Source organism: Priapulus caudatus, unplaced genomic scaffold, assembly GCF_000485595.1.
Source record: "Priapulus caudatus unplaced genomic scaffold, Priapulus_caudatus-5.0.1 Scaffold11, whole genome shotgun sequence".
In the NCBI taxonomy this organism is placed as follows: domain Eukaryota; kingdom Metazoa; phylum Priapulida; class Priapulimorpha; order Priapulimorphida; family Priapulidae; genus Priapulus; species Priapulus caudatus.
Genome location: NW_014577072.1, coordinates 917,123 through 923,629, shown reverse-complemented (window position 1 = coordinate 923,629; position 6,507 = coordinate 917,123). Strand labels below are relative to the sequence as shown.

The following is a 6,507-nucleotide window of genomic DNA, read 5'->3' as shown; positions in this document are numbered from 1 at the left end:
ACACCCACACACAAACACACACACACACACACACACACACACACACACACACACACACACACACACACATGTTCACTGTTAACCACGAACGAAATACAGCCATACATTTACACGATAAGTTTAGCAATTTGATTTAAACATTGCAAAATTACTACCAGCTTTAATTTATAATAGTACTAGCTCTTCAAAAATAGATTTAACTAAATAGGATATTCTAGGGTACTAAGTCTACTGACTTACCTAAACAGCAGCGTGAGATCCAGGCCAGTGTTGTCAATTCGAAAATTCGACTACTCAATGTGTGCGCTTCCCTCTGTATATATATACCTATCAAGATTTACGATATCTTACCCGCAGACAGTAACATGAAATTCAGCTTCGATAATTAGTGGGTAATGTGTGTTAGTGTTATCTGTATTATTTAGTACCGAACCAGCATCGAAACTTTAATCAAATGACAAGTTATTATGACAACAGCCGACATGGTCTATTTAATTACATTTCGTTCTAGATATAGTTCGAGGTCATGTTAACCTAGTAATTCATGTCTGGTTTTCGTATTTCGTGACTCTGTTCATTTTCCTCCGATTATGTGTATGTATTTAAACACAATTTATTCATGTGTTTGTGGGTGTCTTGTCGGGACATATGTTTTGTTCATATTAAATTCGAATCTTTTTGATTCAGCTAATAAATCTGGAGAATGACTGACCAATTTTTGTTACGGTTTTATAATCTCCAATTTCTACAATATCGTCAATATATAATCATTGTCATCTTCTAAAACGACAGACCATCCGCTGACCGCTGTGGAGACGTGCGCCGGGCCTCGAATTTGGCGCACGTCTCCACTGCGGACAGCGCTTCATACTTGAACATCCCCGCGGTCGCGTGCGCATATCCCGCGGAACTGCGCGTCTAATCCGCGCGCAGCGCTTAGGATCAACAGCAAAGCTGTGCCACGCAATCTTGTATCATGTCTCTCTTGATTTGCCAGCGTAACGTGGTGGTGTGTTATGAGTGACGTGTGAGTTTTCAGTGGCTAGTGCGTCATGGATGACCTACGGGTCGTGAGTGTATAATACTTTATGGTATAGCTGTGAGTTGTGAGTTGTGGATAGGTTGTGAGTTACGAATTGTCATAACCTCAATTTTAGCAGAGAAAATAGCCTCCTACCAAAGTCGAATCCTATACCATTCTAGTGTAAAAGCGTGTGGTTATTACCTATTATATTTAATGTTTACATCATTGTATCTTATTATGATTGTATCAGAAGTAGATAATAGTAGTTCCCTATTAACTACTTCTGATTGTTTCCTTTGTATGTGGTGTGCATGATAATATGTGGCAATATATTTAACGAAAATGTTTGTGACGAATACGCAGCTCAGAGGAAAGTTAATCAGCCAGGAGAGGTTGGCACATTCTGATGCGACACATACCGACGCGACACATACTGACGCGACACATACCGACGCGACACATAGTGACGCGAATTGGATAATTGCGACGGTGTATCGCCTCCGCCTATGCGGGTTGTTAGTCCCATGCGGGTCTATTGCTTCAGTTGAATAAATACGGGTATATGGTGCTGCTTCATATATCCAGGTGCGTTCAAGTGGATTTAATAATTATTCCTGTTTACTAGTGTCACATTTCCCGTCTGATATACACCAAGTATCCCCTATAAAGGAAACTGTGTCTATCAGGGTGTCTATCGCTTATCCGCCCCTGGGAATGACGCAAATGCAATAATTTCATCGGTGTGGATAGTCAGTTCAGTGCATAAAAACATACTTAGTCTAAACGATTACTAACGAATTAGCTTTCTGAGAATATATATATATATGCGCGCGCGTGCGTGCATGTGCGTGAGTGCGTGTGTGTGCCTGCGTGCGTGTGTGTCTGTGTGTCAGCTTACTCCTGTGTTAGATGTTATCCCTTCGCCCTTCCTCCCCAATCCTCTCCCTATAGCTCTTATACTCTCTCTTTTTTTATTCAGCACCGTCACTAACCTACGAGTTTCTCTCCGATGTCATATCTTTCACCCTAACTATCTACATCTATCAGCCAAACGTATGTGTGCGTGTGATATGTGTAGTAGACAAGTAGTATATGAATATTTATCTGGCCATTCGCGCTTGCCTCATTTCGAGTACACCCTTGCAAAATATTTCACAATATATTAATTACCACGTTGTTTGCTATATATTATGTTGCTTATGCCAAACTACACGTGTTTCAACCAACGTTTATTGTAATTTCTCAGTAAATACATGGCTACGATTTCGAATATTTGTTTACATATTGCATTTCTGATATGGTACTTGATAATTCGTGATGGGCCTTACTCGTTTTGATCTATCATAACATAATACTCATGTCGGGACTCATACACGAACGGAAATCTATGATTGCATTGTATGTGTCCGACAGATGGCGTTGCGATGGCAGGCGGCAGCAACATTCCCCCTGAATGTAGAAGAGGGAAAACATCGCGAATTTCATCAATTGACTTTTCCGAGTGACGGACCGTCGAGCCGGCATCGATTTTATTAACTAGTTGACTTTAACTACGAATGAAAACATCTCCTAGTGGTTATATATATATAGTATTCGTTTCGGCGAGCGGTACATTGTCATGTAGATATTCGGCAAGGAGACTCCCGCGTGCATGTTTGTTAGTTTCTAACTCAATTTGTTCATTTTCGTTTGATGTACGATATAGCTGATTAGTCTGAAGCACTGGCGGGACTGGCAGCCAGTAATGGGGATACTTCGTAACACCGGCGCATCAAAGTTATCCGGGAGATTGATTGAACGAAAAATACGGAAATCCGCTTTTGAACTTGATTTTTGCAGTTCCATCTTCTAGAGTGATAGTCCTATCTCTTCATAAAATTACGCACGCACTCTCGCACGCATGCACGTACGCGTAACACTTACAACGCACATCGGGAGAATTTCCATGCGTTTGTCGTTACTCATTTGGCAAAAGTATGTTAGCAGGCTTAGGCGAGCAGTCGCACACACACGAGATCTACGCATTGTTACAGCTACAAAAATTGGTAGTATCTAGGACACAAAAATTGGTTACAGTCGATTTACTAATTTTGCGATTGCATGAAAGCGAGAGAGCGAGTGAACGAGCAAGATAGAGATGGGGAGAAGAACAAGAGATATGAAGAAGAATGAAGAAGAAGAAAGCGAGAGGTGGAGTGAACAGGGAGAGAGAGAGAGACGAGCAGTAGATGAGAGAGGAGAGGCAATGCATGATAGCGCGAACCGCGGAGAAAAAGAGAGAGAAAGCTGCAGCGAGAGAAAAGAGAGAGACAAACGAGCAATGAGAGAGAGAGGAGATTTCCTTCGGCTGACGAGAGCAGAGCATCGAGAGAGAGACGAGATCTGAGAGAGAGAGAGAGACCGAGAGTGGAGAGAGATTTGAGAGAAGAGAGAGAGGGAGAAGAGATGAATGAGAGAGAAGCCGAGCAGGAGAGCGAGAGGAAAGGAGAGAGAGAGAGAGAGAGAGAGGGGGGGGGGAGAGTGTGTGGTTGAGACGAATATAGGCTCAAGTGTAACGGAAGAGCGCAGGATAACATAAAAATCAATAAAAATTGCATTGTTTGTAGGTCGTATATGTTTCACTAGCCTACTTGAAATCTAATACCAACCTATCAATGAATCAATAACGTAAAACCTATATTATCACATCTAATGTGACAGGGCACATATAGAATCAGCTAAAACTGACAGCTCATCTTCTCTTTTACAATTTGATATGCCTCGATCGCACCCAGACCGTTACTAAATAGCGAGTAACTATTTCAACCGATTTTCTGTGATGTGATCATCTACGTCTACCACAACTGCGGCCTTATTTACAAAAGTAAATACCTCTAATAGGGATCAGGCTGTCCGTTTATTGCTCACCCAATTTTTAGGTATGAATAATAAATAAACCCAACGCGATGTGCCGCGCCGCTCGACGAGGAGCCGCGTAAATATGTCAAATGATAAACACCTTGTCTCGCCCTCGTACGACCGCAGCGCCATGCCGCGGACGTCATGCTGTGACCCTCAGGTTGCGGACAGAGTGTTTATTACTTGTCATATTTGCTGTGGCTGCGCGCCAGGCCGGCGTGATGGTAGGAGCTTAGGCGCTTCGGCCACCAGCCCCCGTGTCGCGCCAGGGAGGCTATCGTTCGCTTGTCGGCGTAGAAGCGATCGCTCATGACGGCGTCGTCGTCGTCGTGGTCGGCGTAGGTCAGGCCAAACGGGAAGCTGCCGTACCGCGCGATCGACGCGATATTCGTCGTGGTCGTCGTCGTCGTGGTCGGCGTAGGTCAGGCCAAACGGGAAGCTGCCGTACCGCGCGATCGACGCGATATTGCGTTTCCGTCGGCTGTAGTTTCCGTCATCAGATGCGTCAGTGTTTTCGTCGGCAGCGACAGCGTTCTTGTTTCTCTTGCCAAACGGCCAGTGGCCTCCTCTGGCGAGAGAGCCAATGTGCTTCTTGTCCGGTGTCTCAAATTCTGAGGCCTGTTGGGTGTAGAACGAAGGTAACTTGCCCAGTCTAGCAAGAGAGCCAATATGTTTCTTGTCCGGTGTTTCAAACTCTGAGGCCTGTTGGCTGTAGAATGATGGCAGCTTGCCCAGTCTAGCAAGGGAGCCAATATGTTTCTTGTCGATGCGTGAGGTCTCGTGTCCGGGATATCCATATCCTGATCGAGCTAGTGAAGCTAGATTTCTCTTCTCGGGATCAAATTCGTCTTCTTCACTCTCATCTCTCTTCGGCATTGCCCCTGTCAGAAACGATGGCAATCTATTACTTTTTGCCAACGCGCCTAGGTGACGCTTCTCGACCTCCTCATCATCAAGGGCTTCATCTGCGTTATTGAGGTAATCTTTCTTTGGCTTGCTGCGATAGAAGCTTCCTAATCCACCATTTCTGGCGATGGACCCAAGATGGCGTTTCTCGGGCTCGCCCAAATCATCCCCATAAAAGCCGTCATCATCTCTTCTCTCGGGGGTGTTGCTCCCCGTCCACGGCATGGATCCGCTTCGAGCCAACGATGCCAAGTTGCGCTTGTCTTGTTCGTTATCCCCATCCTCGTATGAATCGTCCTTCTTAGGTCTGTAGCCCCAAGATTTTGGCAGGCCTTTACTCCGCGCGAGCGACCCTAGATGACGCTTGTCCACCTCGGCGTCGTCGTCGTGCGCTCCAAAGTCCGTAGTGACGTCATCGTACCGTTTCGTCCCGATCAAGAACGACGGCATGTGCCCGCCTCTGGCGAGTGAACCCAGGTGGCGCTTTTCCATCTCCACGGGACTGTAGTACATGTCGGCGGGCTCTTCGACATCGCGCTTGTGCAGCAAGAAGTCGGGCAGGTTCCCACTTCTAGCCAGCGATCCAAGATGGCGCTTTTCTATGCTCTCCTCGTCAAGGTCGTCACCGAGCCCGTAGTCGTATTCGCGCTTGCCGTAGCTGTGCATGTAGAACTGTGGCAGCTGGTTACTTCGCGCGAGAGAAGCCAGGTTACGCTTGTAGTTCACGTACAGTGGCTCCACAGGAAGGTGGTAGCCAGCCTTGGCGAGTGAACCCAGGTGGCGCTTCTCCTCTACGACTGGGGCCACGCCGTTTGCCTGGTTGGCGACAGCTTCGTTTCCCGTAAGTTTGTCGTTGGGCGTGTCCTGGGCATCCGACATCTGCAAACACAGAAAATACAAGAGCAGATTAAGTTTGCGTCAAAATTTAATTTTTTATAACTTTTTATTTTACAATTAAATAGGCAAGCTCACGGATATATAGTGATACACAGTATCGGAGGTAAATCAGCAAGATTAATCATGTTTGTTTATCATAATTATTCATAATAAGACATATATCACCATATAAGCAATGTTTCGTCACCTTTATAGTCATGGAAATGTAAACCTAATTTATTATTACTAAGTATATGTCAATCCATGACACAGCACTATATTCCAAGTGTGCAATGCTAATGTATCTTTGTTATTGCGACTCCACTTCACACAGGTTGGTACATTTCACGCGTATACCACGTCATGTTTCCACGCATGTGGTGTTTACAGAATTAATGCGGGGGACGTAATTGTAATGCAAACTCGGTGCCAATCTAAAGAGCGTGTGATAAATTACGTGTATGTCCGCGACCGACAGCATCGATAACCGGCTATGTTTGCGCATCAGCGACCGACCTATCGCATGGTGCACTATTTCACGACATATAGTGTATTATGTTACGTCTACGACGATTTATAGACTAGAACGTTAGATTGAGTTACACCAATGCTTAACGCTTTTAGTGATTTCCCGATTCATATTGCAACTCCCAATGTTGTTCTTTCGCTCACTCTGTCTATTTCTACACATCTCTATCTCTCTCTCTATCTCATTCTCTCTCGCTCGCGCGCGCTCTCTCTCTCTCTCTCTCTCTCTCTCTCTCTCTCTCTCTCTCTCTCTCTCTCTCTCTCTCTCTCTCTCT

At 45.2% G+C, this 6,507-nt stretch overlaps 1 protein-coding gene across 1 annotated transcript in view; it reads left to right on the top strand.

The window, feature by feature from the left end:
* The window catches only part of LOC106807550 (glutamate-gated chloride channel-like), a 63,655-nt gene that overhangs the window by 2,576 nt on the left and 54,572 nt on the right, over positions 1-6,507 (top strand). The window lies entirely within an intron of this gene.